The 24,587-nt window shown below is 45.2% G+C and overlaps 2 pseudogenes; one reads left to right on the forward strand and one right to left on the reverse strand.

The window, feature by feature from the left end:
• Nucleotides 1–875: 875 nt before the first annotated feature.
• Nucleotides 876–2,516, forward strand: LOC103745416 (annotated as a pseudogene).
• A 2,546-nt stretch (nt 2,517–5,062) lies between these two features.
• Nucleotides 5,063–24,587, reverse strand: part of LOC103745435 — a 70,502-nt pseudogene continuing 50,977 nt past the window's right edge.

A 24,587-nucleotide genomic window follows, 5' to 3' on the forward strand; every position in this document is an offset into this window, starting at 1 on the left:
TTAATATAGAGACCCACAATTGGTCACCATGTGAAGAATAAGAGACTGGAGTCCTCAGCTCTAAAAGGGACATGTACATCACATTCCTTCCAAGCCTGAGGGATCAACGAGGAAGGGAGGCACAGAAAGATCATAAGAGCCAGAGGGAGTGGCTATCTGCAGTGAAACACTGTGTTTAGGGTTTGAAAGGACCCATTGTGTGCATGAACTCCTAGAGGCTGGGACTGCTTGCACAGGACTTGCACAAGATCAAGACTGGCAAAATGGTTGCATGGATTGGAGAGGGGCTCATGAAGTCAGCAGGGAGAGTCAGTTTCTTTCAGGGATGCATGGGTGTAGAGCCATAGACCCATACTGATGTAGATGACTCTACAGCCACACTTGTACTGCAGCACTTGGTGGACTCCGTAGGTGAAAAAAAAAATCACATGAACTTTTGAAAAAAAAGTGGTGGGGTGGATACAGTAAGAATTGGGAGGGAATAGGGGTAAATTTGATCAAAACACATTGTATGCATGTATGACAAAATAAAGACAAAAAAATAAAAATTTTCTTTAAAAAAATTAGGGCTGGAGTGATGGCTCAGCCATTTAAGAGCACTGGCTGCTCTTCCAGAGAACCTGGCTTTGGTTCTCAGCATCCACCTGGCTGCTGACAACCATCCTTAACTCCAGATCCAGGGGATCTGATACCCTCTTCTGGCCTCTGCAAGCACTGCATGCACATGATGCACTTACATGCATGTAGGCAATACACTCATACACATAAATTTTTTTTTAAAAGATTAACATATAAGGAGGCCAGTTGGCAAGAAAGACTAGAAGCCCTTTCCCACCTGGGCTTCATCTAAAGAACAGCATGCTCTTTTTGCCAAGATGGCGCCGAAAGCGAAGAAGGAAGCTCCTGCCCCTCCCAACGCCAAAGCTAAAGTGAAGGCATTGAAAGCCGAGAAGGAAGTGTTGAAAGGCACTCACAGCCACAAAAAGAAGATCTGCACATCACCCACTGTATTAGCCAGAGTTCTCCAAAGAAACAGAACCAGTAGAATGAATATATATGTATAGAGATTTATCAACTTAGCTCACAGGATAGAGTCCGAGTAGTCCAACAATGGCTGCACCTCCCTGGAGAGGCTGAGAATCCGTAGTCGCTCAGTCCATGAAACTGGATGTCTCAGCAGTCCTAATCTGGCACTGAAGGTCTGACAAATTCCAAAAGATCAGCTAGTTGTCAGTCTACAGCAGCAAGACGAACTCACCAGGGAGAGAGAAGGCAAGCAGCATGAAGCCAGGCGTTCTCCTCTGCCTTGGCCTTTTATACGGGCTGCCATCAGAAGGCAACACCCACATTTAGGGTGTGTCTTCCAGCTTCAGATGATCCAATCAAGATCTCTCTTACTTCAGTTAATCCCAGATCCAGTCAAGTTGACACCCAGGATTAGCCATCACACCCACCATCAGTGACCCAAGACCCTGTGGCTCCAGAGGCAGCCCAAATGTCCTTGCAAGAGCACCCCCAGGAGAAACAAGCTTGATCACTATGTCAAGTTCCCCCAACCACTGAGTCAGTCATGAAGAAGATAGAAGACAGCAACATGCTTGTGCTCATTGTGGATGTCAAGGCCAATCAAGTATCAGATCAAACAGGCTCTATGACATGGATGTGGCCAAATGTTGGGGACCCCTGTTGTGTAAAGTAGCAGTCTCTCCATGTCTGGATAGCCCATGGGCTCGGCTTCATATGCAGAGACTCCTTTTATCAGTAGGGTGCCTTCCCAGCATCTTCCTGACTCATCTTTTGAAGTAGCCGTCACAGAAACATGGCCTCCAGCTCTGAAACTGCCGGGTTTTCCTGTGTGATTTTCAGGCAGTCTGACAGCTTGGGAGGAGCCCACCTCTACATGTAAATAGGGCATCCCACAAAGTACCTATCAGCTAAGGCTTTTACCACTACCCCCACAGTATAAAGTATCCTGGTTTTCCCTCAACAATCGAAGCTGGATCACTAAGGCCTGGAGCCGAGCTGAGTCACAGAATAAAGGGGCTGTACCACTGACTGAGCTGAGTTCTGTGTCTTACTGCCTACGATCCAGCCTTCCCGGAGAGGGCTGTCTCTTCGTAAGCCACTACTCACGGAAACCCAGCTTTCCCTGGCTCCATACCTTCCCACGTGATCCGGATCTCATATCTGGACGAAGTGCACGGTGGATTGGGACAGAACGGACGGGCCAGCCCCGGTTGCAGAGAGCCTCAACAATGCGGAGAAGCAGGGACCCGCCTGGGAGCGCAGCGATCAGTAGAGTCGCCAGCACCCAGTAGACGCGGAGACCCACAGCAACGCGGTGCGGGACACGCGCACACCCCAGCAACGCGGCCGGCGGGAGACCGTGAGATCCCCGCATGCCCATAGCCAAAGTCAATACCCTGATCAGACCCGACAGAGAGAAGAAGGCCTATGTTTGTCTGGCTCCTGATTATGATGCTTTGGATGTTCCCAACAAAATTGGGATCATCTAAGCAGTCCAGTAGTCTAATCCTAAATACAGATTTTTTTTTTCACCAGAAGGGAGGGAGGGAGGAGGAAAAAAGAAGGGAGGGAGGGAGGGAGGGAGGGAGGGAGGGACAGCATGCTCAAAAAGAAGCTCATTATATTCGAATTAAGGAGAAGTGAGTGCTATGTAAATGTCCTGTAAAAATGCCTTGTGTCCCAGGGCAGTTGGAGCTTTTCCCTCAGTTCACTCACTACCCTACTCCTATTCTTGGGAGTATTTTCCCTTTCTTAATAGACTGTCTCTTTCCCTCACTCTGAACATTTTCATCTTCTCAGAAGTTCACGTCCCTCCTTCCCGCCTTGTGTCTATTTGTTGACCTCCGTTGTTGAACCTGCTTTCTTGGACCCTGATTCCCAAGGCATAACTCTGTATTCCTCCTCATCTCCCTTCACCCAGAAACTGTTGAGGTTTACAGCTTCTCACAAACTCTAATAGAATGGTCCTCGAACTCCTTCTAAGTTCATTTTTAACTTCTTTTGTTAACAAAACTAAGAATCCATGGAAGGGAATCCCAATTCTCCCAGTAACACCACCCCTTCATTAAATGCCATGCCAAGGAACAAGATAGCCCTAACCCTTACCCACGTGCACTCTCTGAAAATTTGAGCTCCTGCTTGACTCTCAACTCCCATTCTAAGATCCTCACAAATGTAATAGTGTGGCTCTGTTACCTTTACGGCTTCCTCCTGGTGATTCAGTAGGCAAAATTGCTTACTGTATGGTCAGCTTTCTCTCACTATAGTGAAATACCTGAGGTAACTATAAGAGGAAAGACTTATTTGTGCTCACAGTTTGGGGATTTCCACTGGAGATTAGATGGATTCATTGAGTTGGGCTTCTCATGGGTGCTAGATGTCAAGGTGGGGGGCATGTGGCTGAAGGAACTACTGACCTCATGACTAGTGGGCAAAGGAGGACAAGGGAAAGCCTGGGCTCCCATACTCTCCTTGAAAGCCACATCTCAAATGACCCAAGGACTCCCACCAACAGTCCATATCACTTCCCATTAGCACCCATGGAGACCAAGTTTTTCAATGCATAGACTTAGGGGGAGCATTTGGTAACTCCCATAGCAGTGAGCATGCTGTGGCTGAGGGTTTCATATTACTTCTAGGTTTAAAAACATGTCTAACGGCCGGCCCCAGCTAGCTGGTTTAATACAACTCTGCTTGATCAAAAACAAAAACAAAAACATGTCTAAATGATAATTTTATGGGTATATGCAAAAGTGTTAGAATAGCCAAGATGGTTCAACAGCTTAGATGGGGAGTGAGTGAGATTATAAATAAAGACTATCTTTGGGAAGTACAGGGCAGGAGAGTATACCCAGAGACCAGCCCAGGAGCATAAAATGCCTTAAGCAATAGTAAACAGAAAGGAACCGTAAGTTGTGGGGAAATACTGATGTGAGCTCATTTTGTGGATGCAGAAGGAGAGTGGGGGTGTATCTTTTTGTATGGGTGTGGGGACACTCTTCTGACAAGCGGGGTAGTTTGCATTAACCCTAGATACTGGCCTCCCATGGACATGGATTGGCTTCCTGACGGATAAGAAACCATTGTGCTTTCTTGTCAAACTCTCACTGATGCATGCTTCGGATTTGAAAAGGTATCTTTGGAGAACCTTCATTGTCAGCAGGTCTGTACTCCAAGAGGTCTTGAAGAAGTTCTTTTACCTCAGGGAAGTGACATAACAGTCCAAACTTTTACCCTGGAAAGTAAAGATGGAGAGAGCACTTTGGGAGAAAAGGGAACGACTTCACTCTAATGAGGTCAACGTAACCTTGGTATGAAAACTAAACAAAGATGTTGCAAGAAGAGAAAATTAAAGACATCAATATCCCTCAAGTACATAGACATAAAAATTGTTGACAGAAATATTAGCAAGTCAAACTCAGGTAATTAAAGAATAATAACATATCCTTATTAACCAAAGATGTCCCAGAAATTCACATAGGAACAAGTTCAACCTTCAAAAAAAAAAAAAACCAGCTCATGTAATTTACTACATTAACAATAAAACATAAAGGACCAATACAATCATGTCAGTAGATGCAAAAAGCACTGGACAAAATCCAGTATGCTGTGCATTCATGGCCAAAACTCAGCAACTTCAGACTCTTGTTGTAGGCTGGTTGTGGAATGAAGGGAAACAAGGCCAAGTAAATAAAAGACACAACATTTCTGGAATATACAATTGACCTAAAAACTTAGAGGGGAGGGAAGGAGGCTTAACATCACATCATCCACAACACCAGACACCCAAATGTCCCCCAGCCACCTGAGCAAAAAGCACTACATTTGTGGATGGGTTATAAGCCCATGACTGTTAAGAAAGCTTTCAAATCCTCAAAGCATGCTCCATGAATTAATGATGACAACTTACTTCAGAAAATAAAACCTTGAAGAACCTATAATTTTTATAATTTTATAATAAGCTAATATGAGTTTTATTGTAGACGTTTCCAAATATTGAACCACCCTGGAATAAACTTCTTTGATTATAGTTTATTTATTTTTCATTGGAAAAGCTTTCACTGAGATCCCACCAACTACATAATGTGTTCTGACATTCACTTTCCTCCTTGGCAATCCAGTCTTTCTTAAGTGTCCTATGAATGCTTTCTTTTCCCCATGATCTAGGAAAGGCCATAGACAAACTTGGAGGTGGTGTTGATGAACTTCAGGTCAATCTTCTCCAGGGGGAGCCATTTGAGCTGCAGCTAGGATTTGGCAAAGGGTGAGCACCCACTTCTTGGCTCCCACCACACAGCCTTTCAACATGACAAAGTCATTGGTCACCTCACCATAGTGGGCAATGCTACCCACTGGGTTGATATTCTTGTCAGACAGGTTGTGGCTGGTGGAGGCATTCTAATCAGCTTGCCACCCTTGTTCTTGATTAGCTTGCCACCCTTGGTAAGGTAGCCCTGACTGATCTTGAAAAGCTTGTTCATCTCTTACATTAGCCTTTTAGCCCAGTTTGAGTCACAGAGAAGGCCACACAGGCAGGGTTGCCAGGCTCCAATAAAAGCAACCTTATGCAGCCCCTGGTGGGTCTTGCCGGGCAGCTTTTTGGTATATCAGCAACGGGTGACCCTTTTGTAGCCTTTGTCTTTGGTCACCCTGATGATATCAGTCCTTTCATCCCGCCCAAACACCTGGTTCACAGGCACCTGCTGTCCCAACCTCTCCAGGGTCCAGTCTAGTTTCTCAGCCATACCACCCATTCACTTGGATCTCCATCAAGTGGGCCCTGTGACAGAGCACATCTGGATGGGGGTGATCTTGTGGAAGACTAGCAGTTCTTCATGCTGTTGAAATCCTACTCTAGCTGCCTCTTGCCCATGTCATCCTGCCATTTCTTGCAGTATTTGGTGAAGTCCTTCTTAGATTTGTGCCAGTTCCTGTAGGAGTGCTTTTTGCAGTCATTGCTGATGTATTTGAGAGGCCTCCGTGGGGTCTCCCCCTAGCTCCTAAAGCTCACAACTACCATGGGTGGTGTCTCTACAATGGTGAGAGTGTCCAGGACTTCTTTCTTGTTCACCTTGGATTCTGGCTGTCGACTTCATGCACAATGTGGTCATAGCAGCCTTGGAGCCCAGAAAAGCTATGAGGTGGGCAGGCTTGGAAGGGTCATCCTTGGAGAAGCTCTTCAACCCCGCCCCTCACAACGCTGATGCTGTACTTGCCAAGCAAAGAGTCTAAGAAACAATGTCCGGAACTATCACACCGTCAGACCCCACAGGTGGTTTAATTTTTAATAAATGTCCTAGGTTTCATGGTGGAAGGAGAGAACTGCCTCCCACAAGTTTTCTTCTGATCTCCACAAGTCTGCTGTGGTGTACACGCACATACACACACACACACACACACACACACACACACAATGCACCTGTGAACACAAACAAATAAGTTAATAAAAATTTTCTAATAAATAAAAATGCTGGGTTTGATGGTACATATCTAAGATTTTTCCCCCTAGCCATGAAATGAAGTCATTTAGTCATTTTCTGTGCCATCTTCCTCAAACTCTATCATCAGAGATGTGGAGGTAACAGTAAAAAAGAAAATCCCCAATTTTATGCATAACTGTAAAACAAACATGAGTCAAAGTGTGTTCCTTGAAGTTGTCTTGGGATCTGTCACAGGCTACATGGAGGCAGGAATGGTGCCTGTAGCACCAGAGCACAGCCGTGTCTTGGGCTGTTGCTGAAGTGTTTAGCACCAGTCCCATGGGAAGGTTTCCACTTACGGTCTTTATCATTTAAAGACTTCACTGAGCAAGTGGATTATTTCTGACCCCGGAGCTAGTTCTCTGTAGGTGGAAGGGAAAATGGCCCATTTTCCCTACAAGTTGCTCACATATGTTACAGTGAGAAGAGAGGTTGGGGTTGAAAAGATTATAAGACCGAAGATTAATCTGACCAAATTGTCCAGATAAAAGTAAGGCACTCTTCTCTGTTCATATATCCTTGCTTCTATGGCAGCTAATTGTAACAGACTAAGTAAAGAGAGTTTCTAAGAAAGAGACCCCAGACCATGCCTAGATAAGGGGTTAACTAAGAACACTGAAGCCATTTCTTGGTAGCTATGAGAACAAAGAAAGCTTACATAATTAACAGCACTTGAGACAATGCGAGGCGAGTATGCAGTCACATCTGGCAGTGAGTAACAACTAGTAAAGAGTCAATAACTAACAAAGCCAGAGTCAGAGCTAGACAGAGGGAGACTTCAACCATCTCTAATCGGGTGGGCAGCACATAAAGAGTGCATGATCATCTCTGGGTGTGCCAGGGGGTCATGTCAAGAGTTGGCAGTCCTCCATTAGCTCAGTCAGCAATACATCTAGAGAATTAACCAAACTCATAATAACCTGAGCCGTTGTCCGGTTTTTGTCATATCTCTATAAAGACTCCTAAACAAGGAAGTTTAACAGCTTTTCCTCTTTTGAGAACTCCCAAGAGTGGGTGTTTCTCTTGCTTTTCTGCCATTCTCCTTAATGCTAGGTTCTGCCTTTGTTCACTCCCCAGGAGTGTCCACGTCTTTAACCATAATTGGCATGAGACAATGATCCTGGGGGCTGCTGTCCCAGATTAATCTTTGGTGACTGAATTTCTGGCACCCTATGTCCCTCAGTCAAGCATACTGAGTTGAGAACGGTCTCGTCACACTTTCAAAGACCCAGTGTCGCTTTCATCAAGTAAAAGAAACTTTTCCATCTTACTCATATCTGAGTACACAAAAAAATCAGTAGCAACTGAAATAACACACAGCATAAACCAGAAGTAAAAATAGCATTGACCTAAATGAATCCCAGGCTCAAGGGAAGAAGTGGGTCCTTATCACCAGCTTATGAAGACTTCCAAGTGTTTCTGTCTCCCTTCAGCCGTAGGGAGTATTGAGAATAACAGGGTGCTGGGCTCACTATTGTAGCACTCTGAAGGGTGAGACATTGCACCATGGGGAAGCTTTGTGATTATATTCCTATCAAAGCTAGTCTAACCACAAAATAGCCAAGCTTCTCAGGAGAGTAGAGGGTTAGTGCAGGAGGCCCTCAGACTGGCTGCAGCTGATCCCCAAGCCCAGCTATTCTAGTTTCCTTTACACTGTTGTGATAAAACACTCTAACCAAAAGCAGTGCATGGGAAGAAAGGGCGTGTTTCATCTTACAACTCCCAGGTCACTATTCACCACTGAGGGAAGTCAGGAGTTTGAAACAGAAACCATGAAGAAATGCTGCTTACACAGGTTCATGCTTAGCTAGCTTTCTTATACAGTCCAGGACCTGCCTGCCTAGGGATGGTGACACCCACAGTGAGCTGAACTGTCTTGTATCAATTAATAATCAAGACGATGTCCCATAGAAATGCCCACAGGCCAATCTGATCTAGACAATTCTTCAATCGAGGCTTTTCTCTCAGATGACTCTAGGCTGTGTCAAGTTGACTATTAAAGCTAAGTAGGACAGCAGCCTAGCATGCACCAGGGCTGAAGGCACACAGGTGTCTTCTTTCTGGGAGAGCTTGCAACCACCTTCATTCTCTAGGTCACATGTTGTCATTATTTCTAAAGGTCTTTGAAATGGTTGAGCCCTGACTTCTGGTATGATGAACTTGTTATAAGGCAGGAGAATGTGCTGAGTGAGCTGCAGGCCCAACAATGGCCAGTATGAGGGAAGTCTTTCCATCAGGAGATTGACAAATGTGGACTATTCTGAGAATATATCCTGCCTCAGTCTTCCTGAAAGGCCTTCATCTGCACTGTCTGCAGCACCTTGGTCCTGCTTCTTCACCTCCCACCTGACTCTCCCTGCTTTCTTTTAGTTTATTTTTTAAAATATTTTATTATTTTTTTAATTTTATGTGTATAATTGTATTGCCTGCATGTATGTTAAGTGCATCTGTCATGCAATGCCCATGTCATGCAATGCCCACGGTGGTCAGAAGAGGGCGTTAGATCCCAAGGAACTGGAGTTACAAATGGTTGTTAGACGTCATGTGGGTGCTGAGGATTGAATTCAGGTCCTCTGCAAGAGTAGCCAGTGCTCTTAACCACTGAGCTATCTCTCCAGCCCCCTGCTCATTCTTGTAGTTAATTTTGAGTTGGCAACTGGGGAAAAAAATGAATTTAGAATCTTGAAATGAGTTTTTATAAAACATTAGCATACAATTACTAATTTTTAAAATCCCAATTTATTTTAATACTTCAGCCCCATAGTTGTGGATATTAAATATTTCAATTAATAAGAAATTATAAACACAAATGACCAGAGACACGAAATAAAGGAAAAGTTACTTGAAGCACAAAGAAACAAAGGTCCCTAATACCTGTGAACACAGACGTGGTTGTTTCAATCATGAATTAGAAGTTGAGTTTAGAAAATGAATAAGATCAGTTTGGGATTTCCTCAGAGAAACAAACATGAAGAAATGCAGGCAAGGGCACAGTTGCGCCGAAAGAGCCTCACACTGTCTCCAAGCAGTGGTGGTGATGTCATCTTGGGCAGAAACAAGCTGGTGCAACGCCGAGCGCCCCACGGTTGAGGTCATGGGTGTTGCATTGCAGGAGGAGCGTGCACCCCTGAGGTTACAGCATGCACAGAAACAGCTTTTGTCTTCCTCTGACCCTTGCTCTCACTCTGTTTCCAAACACTGGCTCATAGGATGAGGATGCCTCTGAAGTCATCTCACGAAGACATTTCTCTGTGAGCACTGGGAAGCAGCTCCATGTCTGTCTCAGACTGGATCTGCTGTGATCTTCTGAGGAGGAGGAGAGCAGTCCAGCAGAGCCTCCGAAGCCCTCTTTCCAGATCCTCAGGCTATCAGTGCCAGCTCAGAACTGCCCACAGATCTGAACTTTGAACTTTCACCATCAAAGTGACATCTTGCAAAGGAGGAAGAATGAGGACGACCCAAACCACACTGGGCCTGCCACATCAATTAAGAAACAACTAACTTTGCCAAAAATGGAGACAGAAGTAAGCAATGTCTCTTTCCTTTTTTTTCGGACTGGCAGATTGTAAATATTGCAAAAGCTGCCGCTCCATTTTATGACAATGCCCTTACTGCCACAGTTCTTTCAAGCTCGTTAGCAAAAGCATGGGAGAGACACCGAAGTTCAAGTTCACAGTCTTACTCACTTCTAGATTCTGAAGCAATCATAAATTAATACACTGCAAAGTAAAGGACAAGAAGAGGCCTTCAAGTTTTTGAAGGCATCAGAAGACCTTTCCATTTAGGCTCAGGTGAGATGCTCAGGTGGCAGAGGATGGAGTCTTTTCTCATTCATCCCTGAATCTGCCTTGCAGGGCAGGCTGAATGCTAGCCGCCCCAGTCCCTGGTCCCTAAATGTTTCTTACACAGAAAAAGTGTTCTGGTGGTCATGATGAGGGGAAGGATCTTGGTGTGAGATGATCCTGGGCTGTCCAGGTTGAGCCAGAATGCCATCACAGGCATCTTTGTAAGGAGCGGGAAAATGATGCAAACACAGATGAAAGGCCAGTGCAGGTGGAGGCAGAGATCGGAGTGGTGCAGCCAGAAGCTAAGGGATGCCAGCACGACTGGAGGGCTTCAGAGTGTCGAGCCAGCTGAACCTTTCATTTCTTTCTTTCCTCTTCCTCCTCCTTCTCTCCCCCTCCTCCTTTTCTCCTCCTCTTCCTTTCCTCCTCCTCCTCTTCTTCCTCCTCCTTCTCCTCCTTCTTCTCTTCATCCTCCTCCTCCTTCTCCTCCTCTTCCTCCTCCTTCTCCTCCTCCTCCCCCTCCTCCTTTCCCTCCTCCTCCTCTTTCTCCTCCTCTTCTTCCTCCTCCTTCTCCTCCTCCTCTCCCTACCCCTCTTCCTCCTCCTCTTCCTCCTCCTTCTCCTCCTCCTCTTCCTTCTTCTCCTCCTCCTCTCCCTCCTCCTCCTCTCCCTCCTCCTCCTCCTCCTCCTCCTCCTCTTCCTCCTTCTCCTCCTCCTCTCCCTCCTCCTCCTCTCCCTCCTCCTCCTCCTCCTCCTCCTCCTCTTCCTTTCCTCCTCCTGCTTTTTTTCCCCCACCATTGTGCTTATGCATTTTGCTTTTGAGACAGAGTCCAACTTTTTATCCCACTGACTTGGAACTCACAATCCTGTTGCCTCTGCCTCTCCTAAGTGTTGGGATCAGAGGTTTGACTGGTAAAGCCTGGTTTGAAACTTTGGCTTCACCCCATTGACTATGATGCTGAAGTCTTGGCCTCCAGGGTTGTAAGATAACACTATAACACCAGCAGATGAGCAGTAATTAGCTATAGTAGCAACAGAGAGTTAATGGACCTTATCTCTATACAAATATGGCATCCTTTCCCACTAGTAAAAATTAAATAATGGACATCAAAAAAAGCTAAAGCATAATTTAAGTAAGATTTTATAATTTGAACATCTTTTTTATTGAAATTTTTCTTTAGGGTCTGGGAATGTAGCTCAGTTGATGGAATGCTTACCTAGTATTCATGAAGCCCTAGGTTCTATCCCCAGCACCACATAAACCAGGCACCTATTATGTCAACACTTGGGAAGTAGAGGCAGGAGGTCATTGTTCTAGTTTGCTTTCAATTGCTATGACAAACTACTCTGACCAATACCAATTTGGGGAGGAAAGGGTTTATTTAGCTTACATCTCCCGGGTCACAGTTCATCAGGGAGTTCAAGGTAGGAACTCGGGGCAGGAACCTGGAGGTAGGACCTGGAGCACAGGCCAGGGAGGAATGCTGCTTACTGGCTTGCTCCAGTGGCCTGTGCTCAACCTGCTTTCTTAAACAATACAGAACTACCTGCTCAGGGATGGCACCACCCATAGTGGGCTGGGCCCTTCCACATCACTCAAAAATCAGGAAAATAGCCCACAGATATGGCCACAGGCCAGTTCAATGGAGGAAGTTGCCCAGTTGAGGCTCCCTCTACCCAGGTGTGTTGACAACCAAAGCTGTCCAGCACAGTCATCTTCTGTCATACAGCAAGGACAAGGTCAGGCTGGGATAAATGAAGCCCTATCCAAAAGCAAAAAGAAAGAGGAAGGAAGGAAGAGGGAGGGAGAAAAAATTTTTTCCTTTAATGTACACATGTATATAAAAAGCTGACCTGTGACCTTGTACCAATGTCGTTTTTCTTGGTTCTGATAATGTTCTCCAGGATACAAGTTGTCACCACTGGGGGGATGCTAGGTAATGTACTTTTCTACACTGTTTTTGTAACTTCTTATGACCTAATACTTATTTCGAAATTTTTAAAAAGATACATGAAAATTTTATTTGTTTTGTTTTCTCCCTGCCTTTCCCACCCCAGCCTTGTGCTGATGGTCTGCTGATGACTGCAGTTTCCGAGTTGAACAGGTGACAACATGAAACAGTCCACTTGCTTCTCAGGAGAACATCGGTGACTTTATGAACTGTTAAGAAATTGAATACTCACATCTTTCAGAAGCAATTGCAGAAAGGACACAGAGAATGGGGACTGCAGTGACCACGTGCCAGTGATGGGACACAAGGTGACCATTCTATCCTCCCTGTTCTGATGTCATTGTGGTTAACAATGCAGTTTTCACCCTCTGGAGCTGAGACAGCAGAACAAGGCCAGTTCTGCCCCAGCATGTCCTGGCCTTTCCATCTGAGATGAGAGCATCTTTCTTGGAGGTGACAGGAGAAAGACCTGGGGGTCAGATCACACAGAGCCTCCAGGGAGAGAAGGCTTCCTTCCACCACGAGCTGGAGAACAGAAGAAACCGGTATTGCCAGTCCCCCAAAACACAATAAACCCAACACTGAAACTGCTGAGCTGGGGAGAAGTAAAGTATACCAGAAAAGAATACCCCCGCTCTTCTGTCCCCAAGGCTGCCCAGAGTCACCAAGAAGTGATATACCTGGTGGCCTCTTAGAACATTTTAAAGATCTATTTTATTTTTATTTATGAATATGTATGAGTGTATGCCATGTGTGTGGAGGAGTCTGTGGAGGACAGAAGAGGGCATTGGATCCCTGGAGCTAGAGCTACAGGCAGCTGTGAACTGCCTTATGTGGGTGTTGGGAACAGAACTCGGATCCTCTGCAAGAGCAACAAGTGCTCTTAACTGCTGAGCCATTTCTCCAGGCTTGACCTCTTAGGAGTTCAACAAGACACTACCCCTGCTTTGTGTAATAATTGAATCCTTGGCACTGTGGTTTGTAAAGGATACCGATGCTTCTGTGTATGTGTGTGTGAATGTGGATGTGTGCATGTATGAGTGGGTGCATGTGCTTGTTCCAGCATGTGTGGAGGTCAGAGGACAACCTTGGGTTCATTCCTCCTCAGGTGCCATTATCTTGGTTTTATTATTTTTTTCTTTCCCTTTTTCTTTTTGAGAAAAGATCTGTCATTGACCTGGAACTCGTCAAACAGGCTGGACTGGCCAGTGTCTGCTTCCTCTGTGCTGGGATTGCAAGGGCATGCAGCAACATACAGCACTTTGTACATTGATTCTGGGGATCAAAATCAGGTCATCTTGCTTGCAAGGCAAACAGTTTACTGACAGAGCCATCTCCCCAGCACACTACTGTTTATCTCATGGCACATTTTGAGTTACTATAGCAATCATCCACTGCAGACACAGTTTAGAGACCCAGCGGACATCAGTGAACAAAACTGATGAGGACCACGTCCTGCCCTTTAAAGCGTACATTCAAGTAGGGATAAACAAATAGAAGAATCACAGTTTTATATGAAGGAACAGAGGAGGGGAATAGTGGAAAACAGCATCAAGCAGACGTTAAAAGGGCTGAAGAGGCAAGGTATGAACATCCAGAAGGGCCTAGAAATCAAGGAGGCTGTGCAATGCTTCTCAGCGGGACCATCAAAGAACAGTGACGACTCCTATGTAGAGAGTGGAGAGAGGTGGGATCTTTTACACAAGTGGAAAATTATCTTAGATAAAACCAGCGTTGGCTCATTCCTGTTGCTACTCAAACCTCATGAACATCAAATGCACAACTGGCTTGGCGAATACAGATTGCTGCGGACAGCACTTCCACACTAGTGCAGCAGGAAGCTCAGGCTATCTTGCCAGAAAGGAGCAACTCACGGGAAAAATAATGATCACAGCCTATCATTTCAATGCTCTAAAAATCAGCCAAAAGCATGCAAGAGACAGACATAATCAAGAAATGTCCTGAACCTCGACCAGGAATGGTCAGAGTCCAGAACGCTTTTACCTACAGTTAGTTCTTCCCACAACTTCCAGCTCTGCCATGGCAGTATTTCTCATAGGTCATGAAAACTACGAGGTTTGCTGCAAGGAGATGATGATTTGTGGTTGAGAGCGTGGATAACCCCACACTCTTTGACATGGTTGGAATCAACAATAAACCCAATAGCAAAGATGCAGGTAAGAGTCACTGCAGGAGCCTTGGGCTTTGACTCTTGTTGGGACAAATTCACTGCAGCCTAGTCAAGAATTTAGCTAGGAAATCAAGAAAAGGAGAGCACCGTAGTGGACCACAAGGAGTCTCTGCCTGCTTCTGTCAGTTTGATGCTGTGCATATGCACAAGGAAGCTTGTACTAAAGAAACCAGAGAGCCAAATGTGATGGTATGAGCACTGGGGAGGCTAAGACAGGAAGATCATGAACTTGAACTTGAGACCAGTTTGGGATATGTCATTTTGAGGCTATCCTGATACTTCTGCATAGTGAATTGGGGGGAGGAGGAAAGAAAGAAAGGAAGGGAGGGAGGGAGGGAAGGAAGGAAGGGGAGAAAATGACAAGAAAGGAAGGAAAGAAAGAAAAGACAGAGAGGAGAACAGAGAAGACCCAAGGTATCTATGTTTCCCTAACAGAACATAAGCCAGGACACACACACACACACACACACACACACACACACACACACACACAGGCTACAGGAGAGTGCAGAGTTGAAAATGAGAGCTAGGACAGGTTTGTAAATGGCCTAAACTTTGAATGAGTTCCCCAGCCACAAACAGATCTATTGGTGAAGAAAGGAAGTCATATTCATTGAAGATACAGGAGAATTACCCGACAGTTATTAGCTAGTCACTAGGCTGTACTGACACAGTATAGTCCATAGGAAATCAGATATATAATATAGAAGAAAATGGGACTAAAATTGAAGAAGGAAAGGAAGGAAGGAAGGAAGGAAGGAGAGAGGGGAGGAAAGGGAGGAAGAAAGAGAAGAAGGGGGAAGGGGAGAAGGAAGGAAGAAAGGGCGTCAAAGCACCAGGGAGACAGTAATCATGAACAAATTTAACTAGAGTATGAATTATGTAAGGCAACACCCAATCCATGCCGAGAAAGGACCTTATCCTTCACAGCAGGCTAATCCCAGGACTTGTGACATGCTCCAGTGACTGGAGGTCTTCTCTGTCAGTCTGCAAATGCAGAGGTAGTAGGTTTTTTTCCAAATACTCAGTTCTCAAGACAAGATCACAAGACACACAAAGAAACAAAAAACATACCTCATTCAAAGGAGGAAAACAGGTCCAGAAGAAGTATCTGAAGAAACGCAGGCATTGGACTTACTAGACAAAGAATGGTTTTTTTTTGTTGTTGTTTTGTTTTTTTTTTTGGTCTTTTTGAGACAGGGTCTCCCTGTAGCCCCAGCTGTTCAGCTGTTCTGGAACTCACTATGTAGACCAGGCTGGCCTTGAACTCACACCCAGCTAGACAAAGACTTTAAAACAAAAACCTTAAGTAACCAAAGAGCTTCAGGTAAGCAAGGGAAAAACAACTAAAGGAATGTGTTGTATTATCTACACAAGAATATCATCAAAGAGAAATTTATTGGATTTCTAGGGTAAGATGGTAGAATAGACATTGGTTCTGAGAGAGAAGAGAGAAGAGAGTCAGGGAAACAAAGGAAGAACTATGTTCTGAGGAGATAAAAAGAGCTCTGAGACAGACAGTTCAGAAAAGTAGGAGGCTGTTGCAGATCCCAGCCAGCTCCGGGCACATGGGGAGAGGACCTGACACTGCAAACTGAGGTAAGCCACAGTGTGAGGGAAGACCTGGTGGACAACAGATCAGCAGCCCTGGCGGCAGGGGAAGCCCTGGTGCAGGGACTCAAGGCTGCGAAGGCCTAGTTACATTCAGAGGGCAAGGTGCTAATAGGGATTTCTGGCATGGGTCAAGATAGCTAATATTAGACATCCAGAGATCTATGAGTCAGCATGAAATGACTGATACTGAATGTCTAGGGACCCCAAAAGTAAACAGTGATGTAATCTGTTGTGTAACCAGGTTTGGTTAAAATCCACCGTTGTGTAGGTTCTTATAAAAAGTCCTTGGGACCAAAGGCATATGCACTCCTGCCTAGTGTCCCCCTGCCCAGCAGCCTGTGTACCCTTACCCAGGGGAAGAAAAAGTGTGTCTCATTTTCCAGCGACTCTGTGAATCTTCTTTATTCCCCCAGCCCTCCTCAACCGCCTGTTCCTAGCCCCCAAACTCAGCCTCTACACCAGGGTTCTTACAGACCTTAAACCCACTGTGGGCATTTGATTCTTTTGCATAGCAAGTGGGCTTTGGGAAATGGCTTAGTGAATAAAGTCCTTGTCCCATAAGAATGAAGAGCTGAGTTTGGATCCCCACACAGTGGTGCTGCTCATCCCAGAGCTTGGTGAGGGAGGGGTAAGAGGCAGGAATAGAAGGCCCTGGAGCTTGGTGGCCAGCCAACCTAGTCAACTGGCAAGTTCTTAGAGACACCCTGTCTCAAGAAATAAGGTGGAGAGCAATTCAGGAAGACACCAGTGTCAATCTCTGAGATCCAAAAGGATAAAAACTATTGTTTTATTATTTATTTATTTTATTTGTCTTTTTTAATTAATTAATTAATTAATTAATTAATTAAAGCCAGGGTCTCATGCAGCCCAGGATGACCTCAAACTTGCTAGGTACCTAGGGATGACCTTTAATTTCCTGATCTTCCTGCCTCTGGAATTAGAAGAGTGCACCATCATGCCATTTATTCAGCTCTGGGAACTGAACCCAGGGCCACACGCTGTAGCCCAGGCTAGCCTGGAGCTCACTATATAGGCCAGAGTGGCCTCAGACTCACTGTGATGCTCTTGCCTCAGCCTCCTGAGTGCTGGGATGACAGAGGTGTGCCCCAGCCCCGCAGAAGCACTGCCTGTACCCATTCTCTTCACTGTCAAGTGTTGCTGCAGGAGGACTGATGGCACAGGTGATGTTTCTGTTTGAGACTCAAGCCCTGCTTTGAAAAGAAAGGAAATCAAGCCTGCCAAGCAAGCTGTCTCTACCAGGCTGAATGAAACAGTGTTGGTCTGAGGTGACTGCCGGGGGAACAGAAGAAGGCCAGAAGCCCTGGAGAATGCCAGCAATGCATTTGGAAGAATCAGGATGGCAAGGGCTCTGCTGTCTCCTGCACTGGGTGACCTGACTATCCCCTGAAGGGTCTTCGGATGAATCTGAGGACGAAACATTTCCGGAATACCAAAGGCATATTGCAACACCAGAATGGCATCCTTACCACAGCTACGGTGTCACTTACCTAGGGGCCTCACGGGGACAGACTGAGCATTCCTTGACATTTGTGGGTGACACATGTAAACATCTAAAGGAGCTTGCATGCCTTGCCAGCATCTGTACGGGACTGTCAGTCAACATTTTCAGCTGCACAGAGATTGACAAGCTTTATCACAGAGCAGTCACAAACCACAACATTGTTTCCAAGTGCTCTCTTCAAATCTCTGAGTTCCTCCATCCCGAAAGTGAGAAGAGCAGCCAGGAAAAGGTAATTTCAGGAATGCCTTGTTTTTTTGTTTTTTCACATTTTATTTTATGTGTATGAGTGTATTGCCTGCATGTATGTGAGTAAACCCATGTCGTGCAATGCCGCGGAGGTCAGAAGAGGGCTTTAGATTTCCCTGGAACTGGAGTTAAGGATGGCTCGTAGCCGCCATGTGGGTGCTGGGAATCGAACCCGGGTCCACTGCAAGAGCAGTCAGTGCTCTTAACCACTGAGCCATTTCTCCAGCCCCAGGAATGCCTTGTTTAAACAATAACTCCAAGACAGGAAGTTCTGTGGAATGAACAATACGTAATACTTCCAAAGACAATGGCTCCAGGGAAGAGGTGGAGAGAGGAAAGACTTAGCCAGGGGCAGAGAGAGAGAAGACTCCAGGATGAAAAGAAGACTTAGCCAGGGTGAAGAAGGGAAGACATAGTATAATGGGTATACGAGCACATCAGATGGATGCTAAAAGCTCTTGGAATGTGATGGTAATTAAGAACTTTGGAGCAGGAAAAGCTCTGAGACAAGAGATCCCGAGATGGGAAGGTGAACAGGAGGCTTGTCCCCTGCCCCCTGCAGTTACCCAGAATAGAAGTCTTTGTTTCCCAAGGCTTTCACATTCCTGTGATTTGCCACCGTGAACCTGTAGACTACTTACTTAATTATCACATGTACTGGTTTACTTGTCACTTGAGTATAACGGTTTGCCTTTTGCTTCTTGCATTTCCTCACATATGAGTATAAAGGCCCCCCAAAACTTGAGTGGGGGCTGACTTTTTACAGACTGATCTGTGGGTCAGTCCTGCCAGTGTGAAATTAAACTCCCTTTCCTCACCTGACTTTGGCTGTTGGTCTCTGATTTTTCTGTAACATTTCTAGAGGTCCCCAGCGAGATCAAGTCTCTAGATCCCTCACCCCGACTGGACCCTGGAACAGAGAAGTGCGCACCCCCAAAGACTTTCCTCTCTGGGGTCTCCTTCCAGGAGGCCAGAAAGAGCTGCATAGCCCAGGATCCGAGCCTCTCACCAGGTGATGCGAAATGGAGAGAGACCCAGAATGGATGTCCAGATCAGGTAAGGGGCCCCAAGATTAGACTGGTGGAAGCCAACACAGGCTAATTCCCTTCAGGAGGCTGCACAAAAAGTCTTGATGTGATTCCAAGATGGCACTGGCCTCCAGTCAGGAATGAAGGGGACCAGATGTGTTTCCAAGGTGCTTGCCCTGTTTTAGGCAGAACAGTAATTTTGTGGGAATAACGAGGTAACAACTGTCTTAAACTCCGAATGATGGTATGTGAATGTGAGAATTAAAGTAATGGTCCCATGGCTCTGTGCAGCCGCAGAATCTGACTGGGCCTCACCCTAAGGTTCTGCTGAGGTCATGTAACCTAAACAGGCACTCACCTTCAGGTGACAGCTCAGGGATTATATGTGTGGCCCTAAGGTAAGACCTCTTAAGTCACCAAGGGGTGGCCAGCCAGGAAGGCATCTGAACAAGGGAGAGTCTAGCCCTCTCCATCCATACCTGTGCACACATTACACACGTCCTAGGCACATACAAAATTTCAGAGAGTTCCTCCCGGTCCAAGTGTCAGACCCAGACTGTCCTCCAGGTAATTCTGGACAACTTTAAACTAGGCTACACAGGAGATTATGGTATTAAGATAAAACCCTCCAAATTAAAAACCTTTCAGTGAAGTCAAGTGACTTGATATCAGGCCATGCTGGGGAAGAATCCCTGAGTCCAGCTGGATGCTACTTGAACCCTAAAACCCAGCTTCATGCTTACCAGAAGAGGAGGGAGAACTGCCACATAGCTATGAAGGAGAAGTGTTCTCCTCCAGTTCAGATTTAAAAGATGAGTGCCTCCTTGCAAAAGACCATTCCAATCAAACTCCTTGATTATTGTGTTTTGGGTGCACTTAGTTTTTGTGAAATTATGTAATATGTGTCTATGATAATCATTTTCCATGTGTTGCTTGAAATTTCGTGTAATTATGTCATATATGTCTTTAAGTTTTCTTATGTGTTGATCTCATGTAATTCTGTTATGTGTGTCTATGATATTTGCCTTTATATGTTGTTTCTGGCCACTTGAATTTTTCTTTTCATTCTTTTATTGTGCACAAAATTATTTTTTTCTGTTTTATTTTGGCATGCCCAATTAAAATACACATGTGCAGACTTATAAATATGGCTATTTTGATGATGCATTCAAAGGCCTTATAAACTTGGGTACCCCTAAACATCTTTAAATTTATTAGACAATGTCTCTAGGTCTATTAAATATTTCACAAAACTTTTAAGTGCTACTTGTTTATATAAAACAGTATCTGAGCTCACTGTTTAAGGATCTTACTTGTTAGATACCTTTTGGTTCTGGCTTCCTGTCAAGATGCTTGTTTTAAGGTATCTCTTTTGTTTGTTTGCTTTGAAAGTATTTTGGTTTCAACATTTGTTCTGGTTTGTGCTGCTTTCAGATCTCTAAAGTCCTGAAAAATGGTTTGAGAAAACCAAACTCCAGGGTTATAGGTTTGATTTAATATGTTAACTCGTCTTCAGAGCTGGAGATGAATTCTGGGACTGGTCTTCCTGTCCCATCTTTTCTGGCCTTGTCCTTCCTCCTCTGTTACCTGTAGTGGGACTTTGTTTGCAGGTAGATGTGGCCTGTTTCGGGGGAGGGGCGCATGCCTCTCTTCCTGGGAAGCTCTTCTCAAATGTGTCTCACACAAATATGTCTCTCAAATGTTTCTCCCCAGGAACAACTCCTTTGCTTTTAACTCACACTAAGTCTGCATTAAACTGCCTTTATACTAGCTATTCCTAAAATTTCCATCAACAGTTGAAACTCGGAATCCTGGTTTGTCTTGAATATAGATCTCTGAAACCTGGGAGAATGCCCCTAGGCTCCTAGAGATGGCCATGGGCATCTGTGCTTCTGTTTCTCTGGCTAGAGATCCATTTAAAATGCCCAGACTCATCCATACTCTGCCACTTGGGTGAAATTAAACTCTATCTCCTCACCTGACTTCAGCCATTGGTCTCTGATTTTTCCGTAACGGCAGGAACTGCCGGCTCTAAGAACAGCAAAGTACTCAATGCCAGGAAAGGTCTAGAAACTTAAAATGGATCAAGGAAATGATCGGTTCTTACATTTACACCTTCATGGAGCCGGGGATGTGGCTCAGCTGGTGGAATGATTGTCTAGCACGCACAAACCCACATTCAATCCCCAGCAGCGCGTAAAGTGTGTGTGGTGGTGCATGCCTTTGCTCCTAGCACTCAGGAGATAGAAGCAGGGGGATTAGGGGTTCGAGATCATCTTCTGCTACATAGTGAGTACCAGGCCAGTCTCTGTCTCAAAAAACCAGAAATAAAAACAGTCTGGGGTGATGTTTCAGCTGGTAAAGTGTCTGCTGTACAAGGGTTAGCACTTTAGCTCAGATACCTAGCACCCATGTAAAAGTCTAGATCCTTGGTGCTTGTCCCTAATTCTAGCACTTCCTAGGGGAGTGGAGACAAGATGAATCTAGGTCAGGCAGTCTAGCCAACGGTGAGCTTGAGGTTCAGTGAAAGACTGTCTCAGAAAAATGAGACTGACTGAGGAAGGCATCCAATATCTGTCAACCTCTGGCATCCACACACACACATACACTCATGCGTGTGTGCCTGAATGTGTATTTGCATGTGTGTATGCACAAACATACACACACACACACACACACACACACACACACACACAAAGAACCAAAAAGTGTACACCATTAATCCACAAAACTGAAATTTACCCCCTAAGGGCTGTGGGCTGCAGCCCCACTCGACGGCCCAGGTGCACAAAGCAAAGTCATTTCTAAGGTTTCATTCATCTTCCTAAATCTATAGTCAGAGATTCTAGTAGGAACTGGATGCAGCTAGCCAGATTCTCTGAAGTCCTTGAAGGAGAATGGGAAAACAGGCAGACAGAAAGTGTGAGCACGGTGGAGCATGGCGGGTGAAGGACTGGTGGGAGGACAGTGAAACAGCTCACGCACCTGTTTCCCCACCACACAGCAACCAACACAGCATGATGCTGGGCATGCAGTAGGTGCTCAATGAACACCCCGTAAATTGGATTTTATTTTATTGAGTATTAAATTGGATTTTACCTATTTAAAGAGATAGTAGGGGAGGAGACTGAGGAGGAAGAAGGATAACTTAGCAATATTTACTGATTTCCCAGGATAAAACAGAACCCGAAGCTCTCACTCGATGTATAGAATATTCTCCTCAGAGTGTAATTCCTGTGGCTACTTCCTCAGTCTCCTTCCCGCTCTTGGAAAGCACTGTGGATTTTTCTTCCTCTTGCCTTTAAGTTTTCCTCTTTAAGTCTAAAAGCTACAAATGCTAAAGGTGATCCGAAGGAATCTCCAGCTGGTATACAACATGCTTGTTGCTTTAAGAATTTCATGACCCTCAGTGCTTCTCAGCCTAGGAAGTACAGCAGGAATCATGGGGGTGCTGCTGTCTGGCTCACAGGTCCATACCTAGCTAGTTTTCTTATACAATCCAGGTCTACCTGCCGCCGGGATGGTACTTCCCACAGTGGGTTGGGCCTTCCTACATCAATTAACAATCAAAACAACCCTTCACAGACATGCCTGTAGGCCAATCAGTTAACAATTAAGACAACCCCCAAAGACATGCCCATAGGCCAATGATCTAGAAAATTCCTCAACCAAGGCTCTCCTTTCCGATAAGTGTAGGCTGTTTCAAGTTGGCAAGGCAAGCTAATCAGGACACTGCCCTACAAACCCTTTGTGCTTCACCCCTTCGTCCCTGCCTCCCTGCGAATCCCTGGTAACCAACACTTCTATACTTTTGCATTTCCCGGAATATCACAGATTTAAAATCACAGAGTGAGTATGTAGACTGGGTTATTCATCTAGCATTTAGGGTTCCTCCGTATGTTTTTGAGGCTTGGTAACTCATTTTATTTTATTACTCATTACATACAGTCATATGCATCTTGAATACTAATTATTACCATAGTTTTAAACATTGGACTTAGGTAAAATTAATAACTTTAAGCACCATGGTCAAAGAAATTTGGTGTCTTAGAAAGTATAAATATTGAATGTGGTTAACACATAGCTTTCACATCAAGCATACTTCCGTACAGCAATGGCTGATAATGAGTATGCCGTGTACATACACACACGTGTGAACGGCACAGAGCGATAGGTGACACCTCTCACCCTCCTAAGCCTGGGGATGATCTGGGTGCTGTAGAGCAATATCCTCTCCCGTTACACATTCCATCCTACAGGGAAGCTCCACAAAACTCGGGAAGTAAAAAGCTCAAAGCTTCAGAAGAGCCCTGAAACTGATCACGTGCACCAGGCCCCTTCCTCCCTAAGCTTGGAAGAGGCTCAGACCCACTGAGCTACCCAGAAACGACACTCTCCAACCTGTTGAGCTGCCTGCAGGCTGTGCAGTGTGATACAGGTTTCCTACTTTTGTGAGCTAACACCCATGCTGGGGTGAGCTTTGGTGATGCAGCTGTCTTTGAGTCACTTATGCTCCTGTAAGTAACCTCTCACACCCATATTCCCATAACTAACCCTAATAAAACTCATTGATGGGACCGGAGAGATGGCTCAGTGGTTAAGGGTACTGGCTGTTCTTGCAGGGGACCCAGGTTTGATTCCCAGCACCCACACGGTAACTAACAACAGCCCGAAACCCCAGTTCCAGGGTAATCAGATGCTTTCTTCTGACCTCCTCCAGCATTGCATGCCATGGGTGCACTTACATACATGCAAGCAATACACTCATAGACATAAAATTTTTTTTAAAAAAACAACCTACTGTTTCGCCAACTTGGGCTGTGATGATACCTTACTTTGGTCCATCATTGGTTCCCTACCTGGGTGAGTGGCCATTAGTTCAAATCTCCCCAGGAATAGTGTCATACAACAGTCAGGAACATGCATACATGTTCTCTACATTGTTGCCTTCATTGTTCCTCTGGCCACTTTCCCCCACCCTTCATACATGCAATCTGTTTCATGCCTGCCTAGAACATATTCTATGCCACGAACTGTTTTAAGTGATTGGCAAATATCAGCTTGTTTAAATAACTTATGTGTAGCATCATTAGCGATCTTGTTTTACAAATGAAGAAACTGAGGCACAGGGACGTTAAGTCACTTCTCTTTCTACCTCTGCTGAGTGGTTGAGCTAGCACTCAGGTCCAGGCCATCTGTCTTTAGAGTCTAAATCAACTGTTGAACCATGCTGCATTTAGTAGAAAACTGGCTAGAAAGTAGAGTGTTAAATAAGCAATAACAAATCAGCATGCGTGTTAGTTGTTGGAGACCTCTGTTATGCAAAGTCGAAGCCCCTTCACAACCGGACAGCTCATGCAGCTCGGGATCATGTGCTGCGGGCTCCTTTCATAAGCAGGGTGTCTTCCTGGCATCTTTCCTGTCTCTCCTTTTGAAGTGTCCACCACAAATGCCATAACATAAACATGGCCTCAGGCTTTAGGAATACCATGCCTTCCTGTGTGATTTTTCAGGCAGACAGCAGTCTGGCAGAAACCCACTTCCATATGTAAATAGAATGCCTCACAAAGCATCTAACAGCCAAAGCTTTTACCACTACCCCCATGGTATAAAAATATCCTAGCCTTCTCTTAATAGTGGGAGATCGGGTCAGAGACTGAGTCCCAGAGATTGGGTCCCAGAGAGAATAAAGCTGTAAGCACAGACTGAGCCGAGCCTTGAGTCTTGTGTACCGGTGACCTGAT

The sequence above is a fragment of the Nannospalax galili genome, unplaced genomic scaffold (genome assembly GCF_000622305.1).
Source record: "Nannospalax galili isolate Female #2095 unplaced genomic scaffold, S.galili_v1.0 scaffold762, whole genome shotgun sequence".
Taxonomy (NCBI): domain Eukaryota; kingdom Metazoa; phylum Chordata; class Mammalia; order Rodentia; family Spalacidae; genus Nannospalax; species Nannospalax galili.